Source organism: Simochromis diagramma, unplaced genomic scaffold (assembly GCF_900408965.1).
Source record: "Simochromis diagramma unplaced genomic scaffold, fSimDia1.1 OVJJ01000816.1, whole genome shotgun sequence".
NCBI lineage: Eukaryota > Metazoa > Chordata > Actinopteri > Cichliformes > Cichlidae > Simochromis > Simochromis diagramma.
Window position 1 is genome coordinate 8189281 of NW_024386908.1, and position 24383 is coordinate 8213663.

General features: G+C 40.1%; 1 long non-coding RNA gene across 1 annotated transcript in view; it reads left to right on the forward strand.

Annotated features, from left to right (window-relative positions):
* Positions 1 to 24383, forward strand: part of LOC120735934 — a 58951-nt gene that overhangs the window by 12588 nt on the left and 21980 nt on the right. The window lies entirely within an intron of this gene.

Sequence of the window (24383 nt, forward strand, 5' to 3'; positions counted from 1 at the left end):
ATCCTTCGCCTGCAGCAGTCACTTCCATAAGGAAAACACGTTGTGCCCATACTGCACTGAAGCCATTATCAGGTCTATCCCTGAGAACAAAGTGAATTCAGCCTGCAGAGACACAAAGTCCGTAAGAATAATGATTATTTCCTACGACATATAGCTTTTGCAAAGTGCACATTTTCTCGGAATATATAAAACAATCCGTGCATAGGTGCACATACCAAACCAACTCTGGCATAAATAAATAAATGAGAAGTTACATGATCAAATTAAGTAAATGAAATGACTCAGTGGCTGCCCTGCATAATGAAACACTATTATAAGGTATTGAAAGTATTGCAAAGGTAATGGTGCTGAAGTCTTTGCCAAGCAATAAACTACTTATCAGGAGAAAACAGAGTTAGCAAGAACTATTGTCGCTTTTAGAAAGCACGAAAAGACAGCCTAATGTGTTTTAATGAAACTCTAAGAAAGAACCACTTTAAACTTTAAAGGGTAGTTTAAGCAGTAAAATGAGAAATGAAATAAGTCCTGAAATATCTTTATATTGCTTTCTAAAGTGCACTGGCTGTGCAGCAGAACTTTGTGAGGGTGTGAATCTAAGTGGAAAGCTCACACGTTAATAGCTACATTTCCTTGACTTTTTCTATTTTCAGATTCAATCTTCTATTTTCAGGGGGGAGCTGCACCGGTGTAGAAAGCCGAGGTGATTACTTTCGGTATCTGTTTGTATCTCCCAATAATGATGATGACGATGATATCTGGAGCTTAAGATGCAACAAAAACACTGCGTTATGCAGAGTTCACCTTCCAGTCTGTGTTAATGAGATGACTCCTGCACCCATATGCTGCTGTTTAATTTGCAGAAACCTGCATGCTGCCGGTATGAAGATGGTCAGTGCAGTCATTGCGTGCATTATAGAATATATGCAGCTTTCGACGCTGAGTATGCCACTAGTGAATGTCTGAATGTCCAGCTGTGCGGCGAGCTCATCCTCCCTGAGGTAGTTACACGGGAAAGGATGATGCAAGTGGAGCAAAATATCCGCATTACCGACACAGCCTTAAATGCTGTGTTTTGTCACATTTTTAATGATCGTGCCCTCACTAAGCTCAGGTTGCGACGTATCAGCGCTGACCCTCGTGGGCTGAGCTCTGGTAACACCTTCCAATCTGTGTTAATGAGATGACTCCACTCCGTCTACGGGTCACGGTGATATTTACAGAAACCGTTGTAGCGGCAGAGATCCGCGCCTCCCTGCGGTGCGTCCTCGCCTCATTTGCATAGCTTTCAGACTTCCCTTCCTCACTCTCCCTGTTTCATCGCTCTCGCTGTGCTCCTCCATGATCGACAGGCTCCTTCACACTTCTCTCCAGTTTGTGTCGCACATGTTAATTAAAGCCTCTAATTAGCTTCCCGTACTAAAAGGCCGCATTAAATCAGAGTTGGAATGGCAAATGATTCCTGGCATTAGCATAATTGTGTTTTTGAAGTGTAAAGATTCGGGCATTAGGGATGCTAGCACGCGTTTTTGTTTCAATGATTTGTTGTGTTTGTGGCTCAGGGCCCAAGGAGCCGCTGGAGGTTGGCTGGGTGGGTTCTGGGGCCTCAGGACCCTACAGGGGCCACGCGCTAATGAGCCCCGCTATTCTCTGATGACGCAGATACAGGAAAAACAAAGCTGCAATGTAATACCCTCAGGTGCCCCTAAGAGTCCATCACAGCAGAGTTTGCTATATGTGCAGAGAAAGTAACAGATAGTAAACCAGCCCCCACCTCCTCATAACCGTTGCATCACTCTAAAATTGCAAATCACATTCAGAGGTACCTCAGTACTTACAAGCTCTGTACATAAAATAGCACTTACAAATGAGTCATCGGCTTGGTGATTGTTTGAAATGCTCTGAATCACAGCGGAGCTGACAGCAACTTTCAAAAGCCATTGATTAGATCTGTAATGATTTTGTGCATTCGATTCACTGTGCTGAACAACTACAGTTTACTAATGTTCTCAAAAATTTCACATTTCATAAAGCAAGCTACAGAAAGCAGAATATAAATCCCACACACGGTGGTTTAAAGTGTAAAAGAAGCAACTACAAACGTAGCTATGAACTGCAAGGAGTGTAATGGCAGGATTTAGTTGCTATGGAAGCAAAGAGAGTGACAAACAAGCAAAAGTACATCTGCAAATTTTTGGAGGTTGTAATTTTGGGTTTTATTAAAGCACGCATCCTGACCAAGCAGAAAAATTAGTCTGAAAAATTAACCAAGGGTCAGCCAAAAACTGCAGTTCATCAACTGGCCACTTGAGGCTGACTCCCAAGAGTAGGTCAATCCCCAATGACTCCTATATTAAAAGGCACAACTTGAGTAGTCCATGATCATGTTTACAACCATGTTTGGTCATGATGACACATAACAACTTTATGTGGGGGGAATTTTTTGTTAAAGGCCCTCAATCAAAAAATATTGAGGCATAAAGTTCTGAAATATTGGGAGCAGCTGAGGAGGAAAAAGATGGGTGACAACATAGTCCGATAGGCTGCACGACAGGGAATTTTATTGCAATTTTTTGAAAAATTAATCTTTTGAAAATTTAAAAAAAAAATTCATGCTTTTTGACTGAAATTATAATATTTTGTTTGTATTACTTAGCACTCAATATGTTATATGTGTTAATTTCATTTACTAGATTAGCCTTTCTAGCACACGTCCATAAAGGGTCAGGTTCATCCTTTCTGCAGCCTAAGTAGAGGCGCCCCCCCTCTCCCCAGCCACCTCCTGCAGCTCATCTAGGGGCACACCAAGGTGTTTCCAAGCCAGATATAATCTCTCTATTATGTCCTGGTCCTGCTTCAAGGCAAATACAATCAATTCAGGATTAAAAAAAACTAAAGGGCTAAGAATAGCCATGTCAATCGTGGTAAGCAGCCTGGTTGAAATTTTGGAAAATGTCAGTCCCAGTTATCCATAACACTATAGAGCCACAAAGACGTTTGCATCTGTTTGTGGGAGTTGTAGTTCCACCCTAATGTGAGAACATATTGTCAAAAATAAAACCTGTATATGTCCGTCAGCTGTACTCAAACTGTCCTGTCGCAGGAGAGTGATGACTTCAGGATCCACTTCCTTATTAGTGTTAGACTCTGATGCCCCAGGTCATGTCCTCTATTATAGAGTGACATATCTGGATTTACAAGTGATTAGTGCTGTGCACGTCGTCAGCTATCAAACATGACTGAAGCTGTCAGCATCCCATGAATCGTGCCTTGGGGTAAACATGATGTACTTTTCAGGAGCTTCCTCTGGGTGAACTCGCTCACTGCTTCTGTGGTGAAATTATTCAGGGTGAACTCGTCTACCCAAAGGCGCAGTGGTGGAACGGTGACAGTTTGGGGGTTGTGTGATAGCTGAGAGTGTTGTCATATGAGTTATTATTGAACCAGCCAGACATACCACAATGCAGCACATTCCCGCTCTGGCCTTGATTCCGCTCCAGGCATGAAAACCCATTAAGATGCATTGCCGAAAAGTTGAAGAAATGATGTAAGGAGGAGGCAGCAGACAGAATTATTACCACTTCTACACAAGGCTGCCTTTAATATCATTAATTCTAATTAAACGATTTTTCTGTCAGCAGTCAAATCATTTCTGGGTTTTTTTTTTTTCCAAAGACCAATGTTGATTACATAACGGCATACTGCCACGTTCTTGAAGTGACAGATGTAATTATGTGGAATGATTTTTTTAATGGCTGCAATATGCATTTTTACTTTTGAGAGAGAGAGAGAAAGAAAGAAAAACATTAAGAAAAGACTGAAAGCAATAGAAAAGACAAACTCAGAGAAATATGGAGACTGCATGCAGCGCCAGACTCTGTTTGGAAGTCTAACATTCATTATGTCTGTTTCACTGGTGCTGTTAGTCAGAGCTTAGTAGGAGATCGCAGCCAGCCAGCAGAGGAACCAAGGGCACTGCCAGAAGCTTGATTTACACAACAAAAAGACATTTCACCCTATGTGACCTGGACAGGACTTTAACATTGTTTCTCAAAGTTTTGCCAAGTTTATGTAGTTGCAGCTGCCAAAAGGAAACTCCGCTAGTACGAGCTGTGAATGTTGGCCGCTGTGCCCCCGCTGCATCCATCTATTCTTGCTGCATCTGTGTTGATTGCAGCTCCAACTTCTGTCAACAAGTACATGAAGTTTGAACTTTACTTAAGCTGCAAAAAGACACTGAGGTCTGTCGTTATAGAGGAGTCAAGAGTTGCTTGGCATTGCGCAGAGCAGAAAATAGCTAAGTTCAACCCAGTGATTGCCTTTATAAACAACAGTAATAAACCGAGACACAACAGCACCACGCAGCTCGCAAAGCACAAACCATGTAATTATATCATTTCTGTGAATGTGGTTTCCTCTCTCATTCCTTTTCTTCACTTAAAATTCAAATTATTTTAGAGTCTGAAGCATTATGGAAGTGCATTACACAAGAAGAATGCATAAGAATAAAGCTGACAACTGGTAGAATATAGGAAATGGCGCAGGTATCGTGTTATGAATGCGTGCCTTTGCAATATATTAACTGACCTGTTGATATCACTGTTTTTATTTTCATAAATAAACTTTAATGCCATAAATAAATGCAACATGACTAAGAGTCTTTGGCTTGCATCAGCTAATATACTTACAAGAACAGTGCTGGCATGCTAATAGAGTATTGGACAGGCAGTCTTAACACTTTAGCATAAAGCAGAGTTAAAGATTATAAGAATATCTTTGATTTTTCAGGTATTTGGCTGCAAACGTCCATCCATTTAATTCCATTTAGCCAATTCATATTGGCCTATGTGAGCTGTCTTAGGATGAGAGGCAGGAGCGGTCTCGTCTCGCTGTCATGAACAGCAAATATGACGTCAGCAAACACGTGATGCGAGCTGTGCTTTTGTGTCGTTTTGGCCCTTCGTGCAGGTCAAACCTCCACCAGGTTAAAGGCATGAGTATGTGACTGTGTCAGTTCTTACTGCCAGTTTATATCAGATTATACAGAGGGAGATGTTGCAACAATTTGAAAAGCAATTTCTTTGCCTTCAGCTTTGACTTCTTCTCTTCCTATACCGGCGCTGATTTGGACCAGTGTTTGCTCGCAACACGTCCAATCCGGCAAATATAATGGACCCATAACACAGAGAGACAGACTCACACACAGTCACATCTATGGACATTTTAGAATCACCAATCACCTCAATGTGCATTTGAGAATATTCAAACTTTAAAAGGAAGGCCAGTCAGTGGATTTGAACCATTGCTTTGTAATGAGGGTGCTAACCACCCTGCCCTTCCTGATGCCAGCACCATAGGTTATTGCAGGTTTTTTGCAATGTATTTAACAAGTTGTCTGTCCAATTAGTGTAGACATATGTTTGTCAAACAAACAAAGCAAAAAAACTATACAAATGACAACTTTATTGCTGTGTTAAGAGAACAAATCCAAGGACTGACAGAGTCATGAGGGAGCCATCATGGTGAACAATTAAATTTTAATAGTATTCAGACTAAACCAAAATAGCAGATTGAGCCAGAGTGCTATCTGTAGAATCACACAGGTAATTCAATAAGAATTGTTATTCCTCTCTAACAGCAGTTGGCAACACATAAAAATCCAATCGCCTGAGATGTTTGTGTTCCAAGAAACCTCTCATAATCTGCTCCACATATCTGACAGATGGGTAGTCGTTAAAGCGCAAGCGTTACATAGCCACAGGTCTGTGTTCCAACATTAGATTCGTAGATTTCAAATGAGCCATGATGTGCTTACAGGTGTGCATTTATTGGCCGTTTTACAGCAGCTTCAAAAGTGACTCAGCTAACCAGAAGTAAGGACCAAAGCAATCTGTTTAATCACTATAGAAATAAAACAGATCTGATTTATAATGTAAGGTTCACTCCTATTCTCCTGAGATATTGAAGCTATTTGACCAATGAGTAAATTCATCAGCTCAAGTTCAACATGTACGTTGTTTCTGCATTTAAAAAAATAATAATTTTCTTTGGTTTTAAAGGTGTTGTCAATAACATGCAGGCATTGTAAAGTGAAATGTGGGCGTTCACCTTTAAGAAGCACTGACAGACAGTCTAGATAAAAACAAGCCGATGGCAAGATGACAGGCGCAAGAATAAAGTGATATTTTAATTTGAAAAATCCCAGCACCTCATTTGAGTTGGGTGGAGCTCCAAACACCAGGCAGAAATATGTCAGGTAAACACACACACACATTCTCGCTCTTTCTCTCTCTGCAGCTCTGATTGAGTGCAAGTGTCTGCGTTGGCGGTCAAGGTCAGCTGATAATGGGAGAGATTGAGGACAGGGTGAGGCGGCGGGGGGGTCGGCAGCAGTCTCAGGTAATGAGATTTACGACCCTGAGCTCTCACTGCGCACCCCTCTCACACCCATCCCCCCCAACCCCTCAGCTAACATGATTTATAGATCTAATAGTCGTCAGCGCTCCCGCCTAAGATAGAGCCTTCACATTATCACAGAAGGAAAGTCATCCGTTCAAGAGGGCAACAATACAGAGACAGCTTCTTAGATGTTTCTGCATGTGTTTGTATGTGTGTGTGACATGCTAATGCTTCAATGCATGAAGACATCAGCGTGTGCACAGATACCTTATCTTAAGAGCGGAAATAGTTTATGTTTGTATACAATATAACAATACAATGCAACAATAGATCATTGGGCGATTCAAGGCATCATGTATCGTCAACTGGTTATTACCCAGCTTTTCACCTGTGCACTTTTGGTTTTCTGGCTTCACTGCTGTTTTGGTTTTAACACTACATATTTAGAAGTAACTAGCAATCAGTTTGCGACTAGCTGATGGACATTCACTAATGTTGATAAAGAGCCATGTAGTTGTTGGATGCCAAAGCACAGCTAATTAGAGGACAAATAACAGCCTTAACATTCAGCAATTCAACTACATAGGCTAAATCATCAAATAACTCTGTTTTATTTTAATTTATTCACTTACTTTCTGTCAGTTTTCAAGTATGGAGTGGTCATGATTATTCTAAAAAACTTAAATGCATTTCGACCAAAACGTTTTGGTTTTTTTTGGACTCTTAGGAACAAAACCTTTCCCTTTCATGACAGTCACCAGTAGCAACAGATATAAAATTTAAGAAGTGAATAAGTTAACTGATCCTCTCCAAATCCTAGCCAAACTGGGATCACCTAGCCTAACCCATGCATTTTAGGATGAACACTGGGAGGTTCAAAACCCCAGCCTGGTTTAGAACCTAGGTCCTTTTTGCTTTAAGACCATAAATCCAAGCTCATTCAGACCAACACAAAAAATGACCACCAACCTAGCTAAAGTGGGAAATTTCACAATTTTCTTTCTTAAGCTTCTTAGCAAATGGTTCAAGCCATTTGGCATTTTCAAGCAACTACTAGTGAAAAGACCATTGGCAACTCTAAAGTGGGAAGATCCCGAGATAAACTTGTCTCATTTTGAAGTGATTATCAATGTCGGTGCATGATACTAATGACTGACATATGGCAGGATAGTAAATACATCAGAGGATTACCTAGGCAACCAGAGCATGGAACATCCACTGGGGACCAATCATCAGTATCAAAGAAACTGATGGTTTAAACTAAAGCTCCTTGAGCCAACTGTTGTTGTGATATGGCGCTATATAAACAGAATTAAACTGAAATGAATGGTTGATGGTTACGTGAACACAGGTTTAATTTATTAAACTGTCTTTATATTGATGTCTGCTCAATAACTTTGTATTTCCAGTCGGTTTTATAGCTTCCACTGTTACGTGCATAGTAATATTATAATGTAATACTTAATTGCAGTCAATAATAATGCAAGATGAGACAATCTAAACTGTAATTTTTTTTCCATTAGCAACATAATTGCAAAGAACAACCTCAGTTTTTCCTTTTCATTTCTACCAGTAAACATTTCCAAGTTTTGAAGCTAAGCTAACACTGAACGCAAGTGTTCTGAATAATACTATTTGTTTGCTCAACGTAAACCGTTTTGAAGCGATAATAGTCCAATTTAAATTATAATTAAAAATCCAACACAAAAGGCAACTAGCTGCCACACAGAAGTAATGGGATAACTCTGCCATGCCACCCCATACGCTGTTCTGCTCATGTTATAACACTGTAAACAAAATGATAGTCAAGTGAAAAAGCACACAAGCAATGCTATTGTTCCAGTACACTGCACAAGCCAGCTGAGGCACTGCGGCGGTAAGGATGGAAGCCATTGAACTTACTGCTCATTACCAGTACAACCTTTCCTGGAGCTGCAAAACAACTGAGGCAATATTTAGTGTCTGTTCAGCTGTTTGCAAACTCTTCTGCACAGAAAAAAAACACCCACCCAACAATATGGTGACAGCCAGATTGCTTCCCAATAGATGTGGTGCTAATATTTGCACTAGGCCGGCTGTACGTGTTGAAAAATATGGTGGATTGGATTTCGAGCACACCCTCACACACATAAAAAACCCCTTCAGTTGTTTGTTCTTACATACTCTCCCATCTTGGTGTATTTTGAGAATTAAACCAATAAGCCCCCCTGCTAAGCCCAGCCTAGTAGTTATTGATGTGCTGCCTTATTATTGTCTGGAGTTTATTCTGTTCATATTCACTGTGTCTGCCTTTGTGCCAAGAAGCAGTTACTTTAAACAGGCTGACACCGAGGGGCTCAGAGACACACAGGCAGCTGTGGAATTTCAGGCAACAAATATGCTGCAAAATCACATTAATCCTCTGATAGCATTTTTATTAGTTCATGCAATTGTTTCAGGACACAAATACATATTAATGCTTTATTTTGTGGAACAGAACAAAATTAAAGGGGAATTTTCAGCTAGAAAAGGAACATTACACCCAATCATGATAAAGGGGACTTAAAACCAGCAAACACCTAACGGCTTCCCAGCAGCTTACACTGATCAGCTGTGTGCCTACTCAGTGAATCCTTAATGAATTTATTCATGTTCCATTTTCTGGAAGTTATAGTTTTGAGTTAATTTGGATACAACTGCACTAAGAAATGAGTACAACCAAAAAAAAATGCAATTTAAACCCCCACCCTGCTTCCTTTTTATCAGCTAATTTTTCATTTATTATATTTTTACTTACAGCAAAGTCACATTTTGATGAAGTGCAACCCAAAATGCAATCAAATGGCCCTTAATTTTCAGCCTCGAGGCTTTTGTGCTTATATTGATACAGTGGTGCAGAAGCAAACAATGTATTTGAAATTATTAAACACAGATAGAATGTAACTGTGTAGTTATTCTAGCTAAAACACTACAACAGCCATCTGTACCTGAGCAGATATACAGACATTTACACTACATATTGTTACACTGAAATTTGTGGCTCCGTAGCATAGTGGGCCATACGTTTGTTTAATAAGTGAAAATTCCAAGAAAGGGACAATTCCCTTGGGGGGGTTGTGTCAGGAAAGGCATTCAGTGTAAAAATCTGAAGCCACTGGTGGCTTTTTTACTATTACACTGAAAATTACACACTCACCCATCAGTTTGGACTGATGCCTGCCACTGGAGGGGGAGGAGATAACATTTGCAACTTTATATTTCACTGACTTTTATACTGACATTTATTACTCTTTATATTAAATACTTCTATAGTCATGTGTACAACAAAAGTACTGCCAATCATTTTGAAATGGAAAATTTTCTGATCTCCTCCCATGTTTTACTTGCTTTGGTTGATTCCTTATTAACAGCTTCTTCTTGCCAGCTGACAGGCACAGCTCATTTTTGACTTTCCCCATCAGTGACAAAATGTAAGATGTGCTCTGGATCAAAAATAGATCGAGTTAGCAAAGAATAATATGTAATTAATATCCCAAGCTTTGTTTAATTACCTCTGATCAGTTTTTAAACATGTAAATATTTAATCTGCCCGCCTTTCACCCTACAGCTCCGATAGGCTCCCATTAAGTTACATAAGCATATAAGAAAATGGATGAGCTGATGTTTTATATACATTTCAAACTTAATGACAAAATTTTAAATGATAATTTTTATAATGACAAAGTGTGAAGGTTCACCCTTTGTGATAACTGCTTTAAATAATACCATCCTTCTGGTCATCATATCCACTTAAGCACCAAATATGCTCATCAATATAGTCCCCAAAGATTGCACTTACCCCTGTTTATGTAACATGCTAACATCTTGCTGTTTTAGGACCATCTCTAGACTTTACAAGCATTTTTAAAAGAAGCTAACATATCATTGTCATGACTACTGGGAAATCTTCACGTTCATATTTTTGGGTGTAGCATACACATAATATTGTGCTTTTAAATCTTTACCCATCCTCTTGCTGTTATAATGCAAGAGAATGTGTATTATCGCAACACAAGGAGTTCTTATCTTGTTTAAATTTAGTTTATTAGATGCCTAGTAAGGCACACAACATCTCTGGGAAACAGCCCCGAGAAAGAAAAACACACCAACAAAACTTTTTGCTTCTAAGACTTTGGATTTATACCTCATGGAGCTGACTCACTGGAAGCTGCCCGCCCCTGCACGCCTGTGAAATCACCCCGTATTATCTCCTATATCATTTTATCTCATCACACCCACTGTCTCGGTGTGGGTGTGTGTCGGTAATCATGTTCACAGGGACGTTTGTCACTTTGAAAACAGGTGGGATAAGAGGTGCGTTCAGGCAAAAGCAGATTTTGTTCAGAAAGTTGCTAATGCTGCTAAACTGAGAGAGAGGGGGAGAGGGGAAACTTGTTTTTCATTTCTTCAGAGATTTGCGTTATTTAAAGCCAGACGAAGGAAGGGCTTGGATGCTCTTATTAATTTCGTTTGTTTGTCGGCTACTCAGCTCTTTCACCTGAGGAAACCATGTCAGCTGCGGGGACGATAAATAGTGCTGTTCAAGTGCCTCTACAATTTTCAGCTCAATAGAGAAAATGCACTGTTGATTTCTCGGCAGTGTCTAAGCTGCTTTATTAGCAAAGAACTAAAGGCACGTTTTTTCCCTTCTGTTTATTCCTCTGTCAGTGAAAAAAAGAAAAAGAAACTGTCTCTTGAGCTCCGTTCACACTGCGAATGCCTCCTGGTTGCAGAAGCAATCAACATGCACCCCAAATAATAAAACTTCAGGGTGATTCAGAGGACAGCTGTGTATTGTCAGTAGATAATAGTGTCTGCTTGCTGTCTTTCCAGTTCTAGTCTCTCCAACAGCAGCCGATCTCAAGATGTACATTTCATGAGGATAAATCTGATTTTGCCTTTCAGAAGCCAGGATTTCAATTTTCATGCAAAGGTTAAAAACAGATTAATACACACACACACGGTAACAACAGCCCCTTTTCTCACATACATTCAAACGTGTACAGTAACAGCACTTCAATGCAAAAGCAGCTTTGTCTCAACACAGAGGAGGGCGAGTGTTGCCAAAGAGAGCTTAAAATGGCTGCTGAAAGTCAGAATACTGGCGCTGAACCAAGCCCAGCAGACGGTGGACAGGCTTGCGGTTGGATGGCTGGGTTCGAAGGCAGCAGCTTGTTAGGATGGAAATGGATTAGCGAGAGGCACAATGGGAGTCTTAGGCGTGTCTGTGGTGTTGTGTTAAAGCCCTGCCTACGTTGCCCGGGCTGCTAGACTCATTTATGCCCAGCGGTGCATGCAGCAGCCAACTCTCACACACAGGGCTTTCCTAATTGCCATGGTTTCTTCTGTGCTCGCAGCGACAGCCTTGATTCAGCATCCATCAAAGCGGTGAATTAACCTGCGGCGCCGCGCAATTGTTCTGTTCGTCACATGCAGCTGGAAGTGGAATTATTTTTCTGACACAGTAGTGTTACATTGTGGGAGGCACTGCTGAGAGTTTTACAGCGAGATGGAGAAATTCGGAACAATAGGCAGGTTTTTCTTCACCTGTGCACAGAATAGCTGAAGTGTTTCATTTTACCAGTTTGCAATGAAACCTGATGACACACTTAAAGCATAATTGAAGTTTATTTCACAATTAATATAGCTATAATTATTTTACAGGTCACGCTCTCTTTGCCCTTGTCACCTGTTGCAGAGATGAGTCACACAGAGCACTATATGTGGATAAATAACAGGAGTTTACTGCATCAATCCCAAGAGTTATTTTTGCATAAATCAATTTCAAAAGTTTACTAAAAGCAAGCACAGAAAATAGTCTCTTGAAGCATGCATTAAGCATCCAGATCCAGGGATGCATGACCTACAACACAATGGTGGCGTTCATGTTTTTCCTCTTGTACATTTGCACCTGACTTGACACATTATGCAGGCAACATTTTTTAAACCCTTGGTTTTTCCATCTCCACCTCCCCAAAAAATAAAAAATGCATAAGTGATTGAAAGAGTTTGTGCCCACTAGTTGCAGCGCAACGTTGCATTGAAAAATGAGTGATGACTCCTAAGTAATTTAGATTTTGTGTTTTTCGCGGCTGTATTATGTGCCCTTATTAAATGGCAGTCAGCGGAGAGATGACAGGAAATTAGGGGAGAGAGATATGGAAACAGCATCCAATAAAACATGCCCTAAATGGAAGAAACAAGAAACAAGTTCCACACAAACACACTCAAATCCACCCACGCAAAATTATCAAAGCTTCGTCTACAGTATCATTAAATTATCTCAACGTTGTACTGTTGCGCGGGAACACACAGGGCTCTCACAGGGCTCTCACAGGGCAAAAAATATATAGTATTAGATAACTTATCAGTCTCTCATAGGACAGACATGTGTACACAAACAAGTCGATGCGGTTTCCGCTAAAGGCCATTAGGAAGGACATATACTTGCTTTTTAACCATGCTTCTTCATAGACAAGTGGCTCTGTTGTGAACAGAATTGATCACATACTTACCAGTGTACAACATGTACTCCTAGAGGACTCCATTAAAGAGCTTATTCCAAAAAAAAAAAAAACACCATACAAAACTTCTAGATATAAACAGCAAAATGGCAACTCTTTAGACCAGGGGTCCCCAATCCCAGTCCACGAGGGCCGGTGTCCCTGCAGGTTTTAAATGTGTCCTTGATCCATCACAGCTGATTTAAATGGATAAATTACCTTCTCAACATGTCTTGAAGTACTCCAGAGGCCTGGTAATGAACTAGTCATGTGATTTAGGTGTGTTGACCCAAGGTGAGATCTAAAACCTGCAGGGACACCGGCCCTCGTGGACTGGGATTGGGGATTGGCTTTAGACTGGCATCAGTAGACTTGTGATTGACAAAACAGATGCATCCAATGACTAGTGAAGCAAAACACACCATTGGCACCGTTCCCACTGTTTCCAACATCTTCCACCAAGCACAAACAAAACTGTCTCAGACTCTGTCCGTTTTTTTTGGTCGCACTTTCTGTTACAGCTCGATATTAATGCAGAAATGGTGATGTAATAAGGTGGAAACGAGAAGGTAACAAATATACAAGTAATAACCAGCTAATATTTTGTGAGCTAGAAAAAATGAAGCATACTGAAGCTCAAATGTGGTTAATTCACTTCATTAAAACTTTATTTCAGACTTGATTATATCTCCTGATTATTTTTTGCCTATGAAGCAAAACCAATTAGTAATAGCATAGTAATATACAGGTAACAGTATGATAATCTGTAAGCGCTAAAATAGTAACATCTGGTGATTTAAAATTTTTACGTATTGACTCTAAAGCACTGGTAGTTTCATGATAATAAAGAAATACTAGCTTAACATATCAGGAGAAAACAGTATTGTGCAAAAGTCCTGAACTCCCAGTCTTTTCTTTGTATTTTTGCTTCTAAGACCAAACTTTCTTCCAACTTTTTTTAAAGTGGTCTTGGGGAAGAGTTCTCTAGCTCTTTCATAATACAGTTTGGCAGGCAAAAAATTGTGTTTTTGCACAAATAAGGTGTCTCCTGACCACATGGTACTTAAGTTTACAGTAGCTGCCTTTGGCTAATAAAGAAAACGTTCCCTGAAAATGAGTCAGATTTCACATTAATGATAATCGTTGGTTTTAAACACTACTCTAATCAGCCTATTAATGACATCTTTGCTTAACTGTTAGTGGGAGGGCAATTCATCTTGAAATAAGAAAAAAATATTGTGAAATTATTAGGATATATAACCAAGAGTGAAGCTTTAACTCAATGTATTTAAGCAATGTTTGTATTTAATGTTTTATTTCTTGGCAATAGTGTCTTTCTTCTAGCTTAAAAAATTAGCTCAACCACAGAATGTTATTATTTGACTATTTTGGAATTAAGTAGTAATAACTTAATATGTCCATATTATTATCTTCCTCTTTCTGCCTTGTTACCCCACTATTACCACATTGTTACCGAGCAATAAGCGGACGTGTTACCCTTTCATAACTGGAGGTTTTTTATAACAGTGCTGCTGTTGTTGTGCCGCTCACACACATGAGAAAACTGCAGACTTTAAAACATTTGTCACTGTTCATGTGCCCGTTGACCCTGGAACCATGATACATCTATTCATGCATAAAGCAAATGCACAGTTGAAAGCAGGTATATATATAATATATATATTGCTTTAAAATCGGGGACCTGTTACTGTGTACCTGGATGTACTGTCATGACAAAGTTAAAAAGAATGAAACCACCTTTAATATTATTAGAAACACCTGTGCAACCCCTGTGGAAAAGAGGAAGAAAAAAAGCCTTTTCACACTCGCAGGCTTTAGAGTGTGTAATTAAGCCAACCCGCATGTGTTTGGACTGTGAGGAGAAAACTGGAGCACCTGGAGCAAAGCGAGGAGAGCAACACATTTCACACCCGAAAGTTCATCAAAGGAAAATCCAAAGGAAAACACCGCAGTAGTGGAGGCACTGTGTGACTGACAGGTGATGTCTGGGAAGTGCACTGAGCACACAGCACAAAAAGCATTCGGTTAGAACCAAAATGTTGCAACAAAGAAAGATGCTAGATGTCACTGAGCTAATGGTGGCAAAAAATACTCTCCAGTCAATCATTTCGACTAATGGCAGCAAAAGTAATTTCATATTTGCTTGTTAAAATGTGCCACCAAATGAACTAAACTAAACAGCCCTATCTTACTCCACTGTGCCAAAGAGCTTCACTGTAGTGTACACACTAATAAAACACCATTAATAAATCACACTGTTGTGACACTTGGAGACATGTTCCTTCATTATAATGAACATGTTTTATTTAAAGTCAGTTCTGAGGCTGTAAATACTGTAGTGTAATGTGTGTGAGACTGAAAATAGTCCAACAAATGCTATATTTCCTTGTGTTTAAAGGTTTTTTCCCAGGTTTTTTTGTAGTTGTTTTAAAAGATTTACGCTTAGGGCTGAGTGCAATAGTGTTGCAAGTAGCGCTGGTGAAGAAGGAAAGCAAATCCAAAAGCAGGACACAGAAGGCGGATGTAAACGTTCAAAATTCAAATCTTTAATCCAGGCCGAGGTCATGCACGGGTAGGCAGTCAACGATGCCAACAAACCAGCAAAGGGGCTCGGCAAAAGAAAAGAAAGAAAGAAAAGAAAACACAACAAATGCAAACAAGAAATTAGAACATGAGTTACCACAAGCCCTGGTAAGTGACAGAAGGATACAGCAGAGGACTGGGTAGAGTGATTAACTAATTAGGTGCAGAAAATTGGAGGGAAAAATAGCAGAAGTGAGAAGAACTAAGGATTACAAACACAAATATAACAGAAAAAGTCTTGAGAGACAGGCACACACTCACAACGTTGATGCATTTGTACTTTTAATGCATTATCTGGCTCTATCTATTCAGTCCATGTCAAAGTCAAAATACTCTGGTTTATGAAAGTGACACATGGGTTTTGCGCTAAAAGTAGCAATGCCAAATATGTTTCACGGTTCCAGCACTGTGCAAGTGCAGCCTTGGCTAAATGAGGACTGACAGGCCCCTAATGCCCTCTGCAGCGAATGAATGGATAATCGAGAATCCTGTTGTGACGCCCCCCGTCCTGCGCCTGAGATGAGACGCACAGACATCTGAGCACTCCAGTGACACAGCCAGAGATTGATTTTGCATGTGTGTTCGTGAGAGTGACAGAAAGATGAATTTATTCTAGTTTTGTAGTGTCAGTCACACTATTTACATATTCATTCCTCATATTATAATGCAGTGACAGCAATGTTATTCTGTTGCTGCCTCCATGTTGTCGGCTTTGCATTTACTGCAGACCTCTGATGAACAGGCAGGGACACGTGTCAAGCTTAGACCTCTCGCAGTGTTATCTCTTACCCGCTCAGACACAAACCGATACGATGAGAAGGAAAAACTTCTCCAGGATCGGACTTGGAGCTAATGAGTGCTAGTTGGTATTATTGCCCTTGTGGTTCTTGGTAAATTGGAAATTTGCAGATGTGCAATTCCAGCCTGGCCAAAGAAGACTGCATAATATGATAGAATGCTCCAAAAACTACTACTGGAAAGATCGTATGGTTAGATAGAGTGAGTCAATAAACTAGAGAGACTTGCAACGCAGATCGTAGTCAAACAGTTTACAGTGCCCAGCAACAAACTGGAAATCTTTAACTTTATATACAGATTACATTACTAGCAGTTAGATTCTGTGCATTAACTATGTTGTTGCTCTAAATCCTATTGATCTGATCCTTCATTTTCTTTTTCTTTTCCTTGTTTCTGGATTTTTTTTTTTCTTTTTAATCCATTGTTGAGGTGCAGAATATTAAAGACTGGAAGAAAAAAAACATGCATTCATTTGTTTGTTTGTTTGTTTGTTTGTTTTAAATATAACACCAATAAAACATAAAACTATTTTAGCATGAGAGTGAGTTTCTGTAGGGGTTTCTGCAGATCCCAGGGAAATCCCTCAGTCTAACAGTGACCTTGTCTTTATACCTTCTCTAAAGAGGAAAATTCAAATGAAACAAAACTCAAATAAGGTGATACAGCCATCTGATCAAATAAAACTCAAGGTATTCAAGCATAATGCAACAATATGACATAAAGCAAAAAATGAAGCTTCTGCATTGCACAAAACTTCTCAATTAGATCATATTGATGATAGGCAAGATTAACGGAGCACATTGAACAATTTGCACTTTTAGCTGAAACCTTGGGAGAGGGGGGTGGGGTGTCTTTTTGAAATCGAGAAAAGGACATTTACTTTCTTTGGCCTGTGATCGAGAACGATAGAGAAGTGTAATGAAATAAAAGCCAGGCAGAGGAGATAGACTACTGGGCAAGTCACGTCCGTCTGCAATGCACTTATCAGGTGGGGATTTTCTGGAAGTGTCAGTCGGTATAGGAACCCTTCAAGGCTCTCGGGGAAAGGGGATGCTGCGGTAGTGACAGGGCTATCTGCCTCTGACAGCCCAAAGACCTAAAACCGGATGGCTGGGAGAGATAAGGCTCTGTCGGCAGTGGACACACACAAACAGAGAGGACACACACACACACACACACACAGAGACAGGATGCAGCCATACTTGCCCACGCACACACACGCACACAGATGCACAAACACACAGCCACAACACTGGCATTCACTTTGCATGAACAAATTCCCCATTGCCTGACCACTCGCTCATTCATTCACTCATGTGCACTGACACACACACACACACACACACACACACACACACACACACACACACACACACACACACACACACACACACACACACACACAGTGGCTCCCTGTCTGCCAGCCAGCGAGGCTTCCCATTAGCTGTGGTGCAGTGTGCTGGGTGAGGAGCGCTGGGGCGAGAGACATCAATTTGCTTCCTCTAATGCGCTCGCTGCCCCCACAAGACATATTGATTATTTCTTCCCCGCAAAGCGACAAATAGCAATTTCGGGGGCATAATGGAGATAGATGGTTGGTTTATAAGAAGCCCCCAAAGAAAAGTTGTAAGGAGGGGTGGAGGGCTTTGGGGGGATGGGGATGCTCTTCCTGTTTCCTCTCTCTCCTTCCATTCCCCGGTCTCTCTCTCTCTCTCTGTGTCACTATGTCTCTTACCTTTTAACACATCCACCTTTCCCTTGTCGCTGCCACTTTCGCACAGGAAAATGCAGTTAAGAGCAAACAGAATAAAGATGAAAATTGAACAAACAGACAAGCAGGGTGTGGTTTAAAACAACGAAATGGAGTCAGAGACGAGTAGATGAAGGCATGGCGGGGCTTTGGGGTGCACAGATGTTGAGGCGCGCCACCAATGCACATTCATTACGTGCCTCCTCCTAGGAGTGTCGCCTCCTCTTAATGGTTGTACTGCAGAGAGCAGCTGCTGCCGCAGTGTTTGCTGTGCTTCGCCATCCGTCTGTTACATCTACTTCATATCCCCCTTGTTAGCATCAGTGTGACTGATCCATAGGTTTCTCTTATGGTGAGATAATGAATATTTGATTTTCAGTACGCTGCAGGCACATTCCACAAAAGTTTGAAGTTCATTTTAAGTTCTGGGATGAGTTTGTGCTTTAAGGACTGGATTTTTATTGACATTTACAGTTGTATTATTTTTGCTGCCCTAAAGGCTGTTACACTTCTGAAGAGTCCTAGATAGTTTTTGTTTTTTCATTCAGAGTTAACAAGAAGGCCATATAGATATAGATATATATATATGATGATCTTTCTTTTAGGTGGGCATTTTAAAGCTTCATTATGCTGTCATTTTCGAAAATTTACAATTTTATCTTCAGGTTGCTGTGGGTTCAATTTGTCCAGATTTGCTCGACTTTATCTGGCTGCTGTTCTGTACCAACATCCGCTGTAACCTTCTCCCTGCAGACGGCTAATAGTGCTCACATTTGGTACAATGCGCTGGCTGATTTGAGGTAGCTGATAACTGGTAGTTGTATAAGGCATTGTTGCTGCAGACTCCAGGCAATAAATGAGGTAATACATGTGCGCTGCTCATCACATGATGAGCTGATGGGAAATGTGGCTCAATAATCCACCAACGGGGACAACTTTTTCCATCCAAGAAGATGTCTGCTCTTGATAAGCAATGAAAAGATCCATGATCTTGATTGCAGAAAATTAATGGACTTTTCAGACTGCTAGAAACCATACTGCTGATCTGACACATGTGCATGGCTTGGCTTGTTGCGTAGAATAAGCAAAAGCACACAGAGATCCTCCTGAGCTGTTTCTCAGGTTTAAGATCATGCACACATTTCCTAAGGGAATGAGGTAAATATGCGACTGCTGGTACTTAAAATAGCTGAATTTTCATTTTAAGTAAGTGTGGCTTAGCACAAGGATCATAATCAAATCAGTCATTATTGGGGAGGCCTATTTTGACAAGAAAACAAGTGTCTATAGTGGCATTAGGATTTACTTGGCTCTATTTTACTTCTTCGCATGTGTTTAAACCAGAAGACAGGTATGGTTAAAATTTAGCATGAAGTAAGAAATTATTTTAAAGAACTCTTTCTCCAGTAATGAGTAACCTTTTTTTTTTATTTTAACCAGAAAGAACAGATGCTACATTTAATCCTTGGGCCTCTAAAGAGCATAAACGATTCAAGATCTGTTTCATCCAAACACTGATGCTTTCATGTCCTTTGAAGAGCTGAGGCATGAATTCACTCTCAGTGGAAAGCATCTTTTAAAGATATCCAGCTGAGAAGTTTTGTAAAATCACATCAACATATTTCGCGCACTATACCGCCATAAAACACCTACTAAAAATATGATGCAAAGGGCCGTTTGAGAAAGGGCATCGTAAATTATAAGTCGTGTATACCATGTTCAGGTCAGTTAACACGATAAGCTAAATTTGTGGAATTAGATTTAGATTTAGAAAGTGAAACTGCAGCAGAAGATTGGAAATCAACATACACTCAAGCTACACAATAAAACAACTAATACATGCATGTTCCAAGTTAAATTGCTTGGATAAAAGCAGACACATGAAAATGCACAAAGGGTAAAGGAAGGACATTTACTGATAGTCTGAAACAAGTGAAAGTAAACTGAATGTGTGTATTTTTCTTAACTTGTTTGATAAATCACAGTATTTAAGAATATAGTATTTGTATTTATATTATATACATCTCCATCTCCCTCCAGGTTTCTTCCTGTTAAAAGGAAGTTTTTCTTTCCCACTGTCGCCAAGTGCTTGTTCAGTCGGGGGTTGTCTGTTTGTTGGGGTTTTCTCTGTATTATCGGATGGTCTTTACCTTACAATATAAAGTGCCTTGAGGCGATTGTGGTTGTGATTTTGTGCCATATAAAGAAAAATTGCATTGAATTGAATTATTTAGCAGCTTTTTTTCTTCAGCATTCATTTCATTGAGATGCTTTGAGCAGTGACACAATGACAATGAAGTCTCATGTTTCTTATCTTGTTTTTTCCAAACAGAATCCATTAAAATTTTATTTTAACCTGTTGAATGTTACACAGTGCTCCAGTTGTAGCTTATAGCATATACATACAAGGAATTCTGTAGAAAATGCATAAAATTTATATATGCTTTCATTCACAGAGATATAAGAAATATCTTTACAACATGCACCAGAAATTTGTCATCATCATTGGCAGATCTGTCTCAATAAAATCCAGTAAGAAGAACATTGTTATGATTGACAGTGTATTAATGAACATGTGGATACAGAATGTTATAACAGCAATGACTGTACTTAAGAGTCTCCTGTGAAAACGGAGCTCTCTTTGGCTCTTTGTCAGCTTGTGTAGCTGCCCAGCTATTTATTCTTTCTCACCACTTTCAACTGTTTTTCTCAACAACAACAAAAAATTCTAAAATCCAAATGCGCTCCACCTTTCTAAGCACCAAAACACAGACACAGCCTTGCTGTGGATCACAGCTTCAAAGGAGTCAGTATTTCCCTCAGGAGCTGGAAAACACCAAAGACAGAAGTAAAATAAATATTGGACTTAGAATAATCTGGTATGCAGTGGTGGTGCATGTCCACCTGCTGCGGGATTTAATGGGTGGAGCTGAGGAGGTTTAGCTATAAAAGAGAACACCGGACAAGGGTTCTGCAGGGCTATTTACATTCCACCTTCCCATGGATTCTTATGCATTTTTGTCTGTGCCATATTCACACCACATGCCATTCCTTGGTCATCAGTCATTAAAACCTGCTGTCCACATAGGCCATTTAGTAGCACATCTACTGACCTTCAGGTTTTAACCTTACATCAATAAAATCAAATATTTTTCATTCTTGTTGAGTGAGGTCTAGTGATCTGCTAGCTGTTCAGTTCAATTCAACAAAGTGGCACAGCAGTTTGTAAAATAGTCACAACTTTTAATCCACTGATTTATATTTGTGGATACAAATTTTCCATTCTGTGGTGTCCATGTAAACAAAATACATATATTCCACTTTTAAGGGGCAAAAAAGTCTGCAGGATGTTGGCAACGCAGTGTGCTGCTCACACAAGAGACCACAGTTAGAGCGCTACATACATTCCATTTGTGTTATTGCAAGATGCTTGTCATTAGAAAGTACTCAGTTACACTTTTAGGCTTTAAAAATTCCTGAATAGCTTTTTTCATTTGTTTTCTTTTGTGTCAAAAGACTGGTTTGGTTATGGAATACTTGTTAACTTACAGAGCATATCTCTGCAGAAACAACGAAATGCATACTTCCTATCAGTTACAGAAACATGCTGACTGACACACACATACACAAAGAAAGGAAAAGGAAAAAACAGCCCTATTCATGTCCGCAAACATGAACAATAGATAGTTTTGCCGGGAGACTGGATTAAACAGAGAGCTTTTTCTGTTTAACAGTGGAAAGTTGAAGATGTCGAGAGTCAGGAACTTGAGTTCAGTGCATGGAGTTGAAGCTTCTGAGCCGAAGTTTGCTCAGGAACACTTGTGTGTGGTTTTAGGTTGGTTGCCAAGATTCAGTATTTAGATAGTGAGGAAAGCACAGAGAAAAAACTTTGTCTTTTTCAATGCACTGGTGAGTGCTGGAACACTATTCTCTTGTTCCCCTGCCCTCTGTGTTCTTTCTAGTTTGCTATAATGGATGAGATTGCAAAAAACGAGGCACATGATGAAAGTTTTTAGATAAGTCGAAATATGAGTTGATAAAAAAAAAAATGCAGGTTTTGCTTTAAATAAGGTGTGGGAACAATTTTAAAAGGAATCTGCAGAAATAAATCAGAAAGTGAATGTGTTTGAGTCTGCTTCTTCCTCTGTGGACACTGAGGACTCTTCTGCCTTTCATATCAAATCCCAGTGTTTTGTTCTCAGCCACAGTGGAGAGCTGCTTCAACTCAGAGCAAGCCAAAGAAGTGGCTGCACAAAAGTTGAGGCAAGGCAGTGATGTAGATGGAGAAGACGCCTTCATTAGAGGGAATGAGGCGAGCTTTAGAGAGGTAAAACTAGAGGTAGAGACGCAGAGACCAAGTAAGAGTGGCAGTCTCAGGGCCGTTGTGCATAAATTTTACTTATTATTTCCTTATGTGGAAGGTTAAGAGTCTACAGGCTATAATATTTTGCATGACTTGAAATTAGATTGAAGTTGCAAGCAATGCATTTTTGCTGCTTAAAGTATCAGTCATTAATATCTGCTTTCCTAAAGGTGCGGTCTGACGCCTGAAGCCTATCACCAAAGTTTGAAGAGTTAGAAATGTGGCGGTAAATCAAAATTTTGCAAGAGCACTGAAATCCAAAAGTATATTAATGAAAAAAAAAAGAAAGGAACAAATGTATGGGGAGACTCTGCTGCCCCAAAGCCTGCTGGCTGAGAAAGTGCCTCAGTTTGGCAGGTTTTATTGCTGGATGCTCCAATGGCCTGGCTACCTGAGCTATTTTAAAATCTCCTTGTTTGGCCAGCGGATATAGCAGCTGTGGTAATGGGGCTTGTGGAGAAACTCCCACAGGTAAGTTGGCTGGCTGGCTGAGGAAGTGGCACATCTCACCTACAGGGGAATCTTCATTAACTTCAGATTTGATGTCTTCTTGTGGATGTCTTCTTTATTAATTAATTAAAAGGAGCAAACAATAGTTTATAACTGGGTGGATCCCCCCCAAAGCCTGGCAAGCTGAGCTGAGCCTTCCATTTTAGATTTATCGCTCTCTTTGTTTAGCCTGAGGATGCACTGGCTGCAGTGAGGGGAACTCACAGAGCAGCTGTAGCAGGAATTCCCACAGGTGAACTTCGTCTCACGTCTCACCTGTAGAGGATACCTCGTTAGCTTCAGATTCGGCATCTTACGGTGAGATCTACTTTATGGCTGCAGCAGGTGTCCAGACGAGCGCACAGTTCTCTTGATGGCTAAACTGCCAGCGTGTGATACAATATTAGATATTCATTAAACATATCCACCAACGCCTCCAAATGTTGGCAATTTGTCAAAACCGGCAAAGAAGAAAACCAATTTCTTGAGCAGTGTGATTTTGGTTTTTGTGACTTAATATTTTAGTTACTTTAGATTTCATTTTTCTGTTATCAGACTTTACTTGGCATACATTTTGTCCTCAGCAGCAGCAAGAAAGTACAGGTGAAACAAGTTTAGAATAACTCACTGCTTTAAGTGAGCAAGGCAGTCTACTAGGCAAATTACATTTTATCTATTACCCCTGCGCTTTTTCCATAAACTGCTAAAAATGTCTGCTGTGAGTCATGATAAAGATGTGGGTGCTCCCTCGTTGTCACACACTGTTGTGAGTTACTAGAAAGCTCAAATAGAATTGAGCCATCATTATTGTCAGCAACACCTGTGCTGTTCCATAGTATGACAAGTCAAAATGTCTGTGTTTCCAGCCTAAAGTTGATCCTGCCCGAGGGCTTTTTCTCATCTCCTGGCCTCCTAGTCTTTCTCTGAGTAATTAACCAAGCTATTCTTTGTGCGTCATCTATGTTTAAAATATCATTTTCAGCTTCATTAAAATCTTTTTTTACAAAGTCAAAATGATGCCAACAGTACAACTACATGAAACTGGAGAAACACCTCTTGGGCACACATATGTTCGCTCGCTCATTCAATAATCTAAATTCCACCCACATAATTATCACAAAGCAAAGGTCGTTAATAATGCAACACTGACATTTGCTTTCAGGTTCGCCAACATTTGCAAACCTGCGCTTGTTGTTCGGAATTATCTATTCCGTATTGTGCTATATTCAGTCAGCAGTGATTTTTGATTCAGGCCACAGGAATGTGTTTGCAGCCCGATCGTGTGAAATATTGCAGGGGAGGTTCGGGGTCTTTGATCTCCGATTTTTCTCAGAGAGCTGTCTTCCTCCTGTTGCTCCAGCCTCACTTTATCACAGTTCCCCTGAATATTTTATGTCTTTTTCTTTTCCTTTTTCAATCCACTCTCATTGTTTTGCAACCAGAATATCTTGAAAATCACATC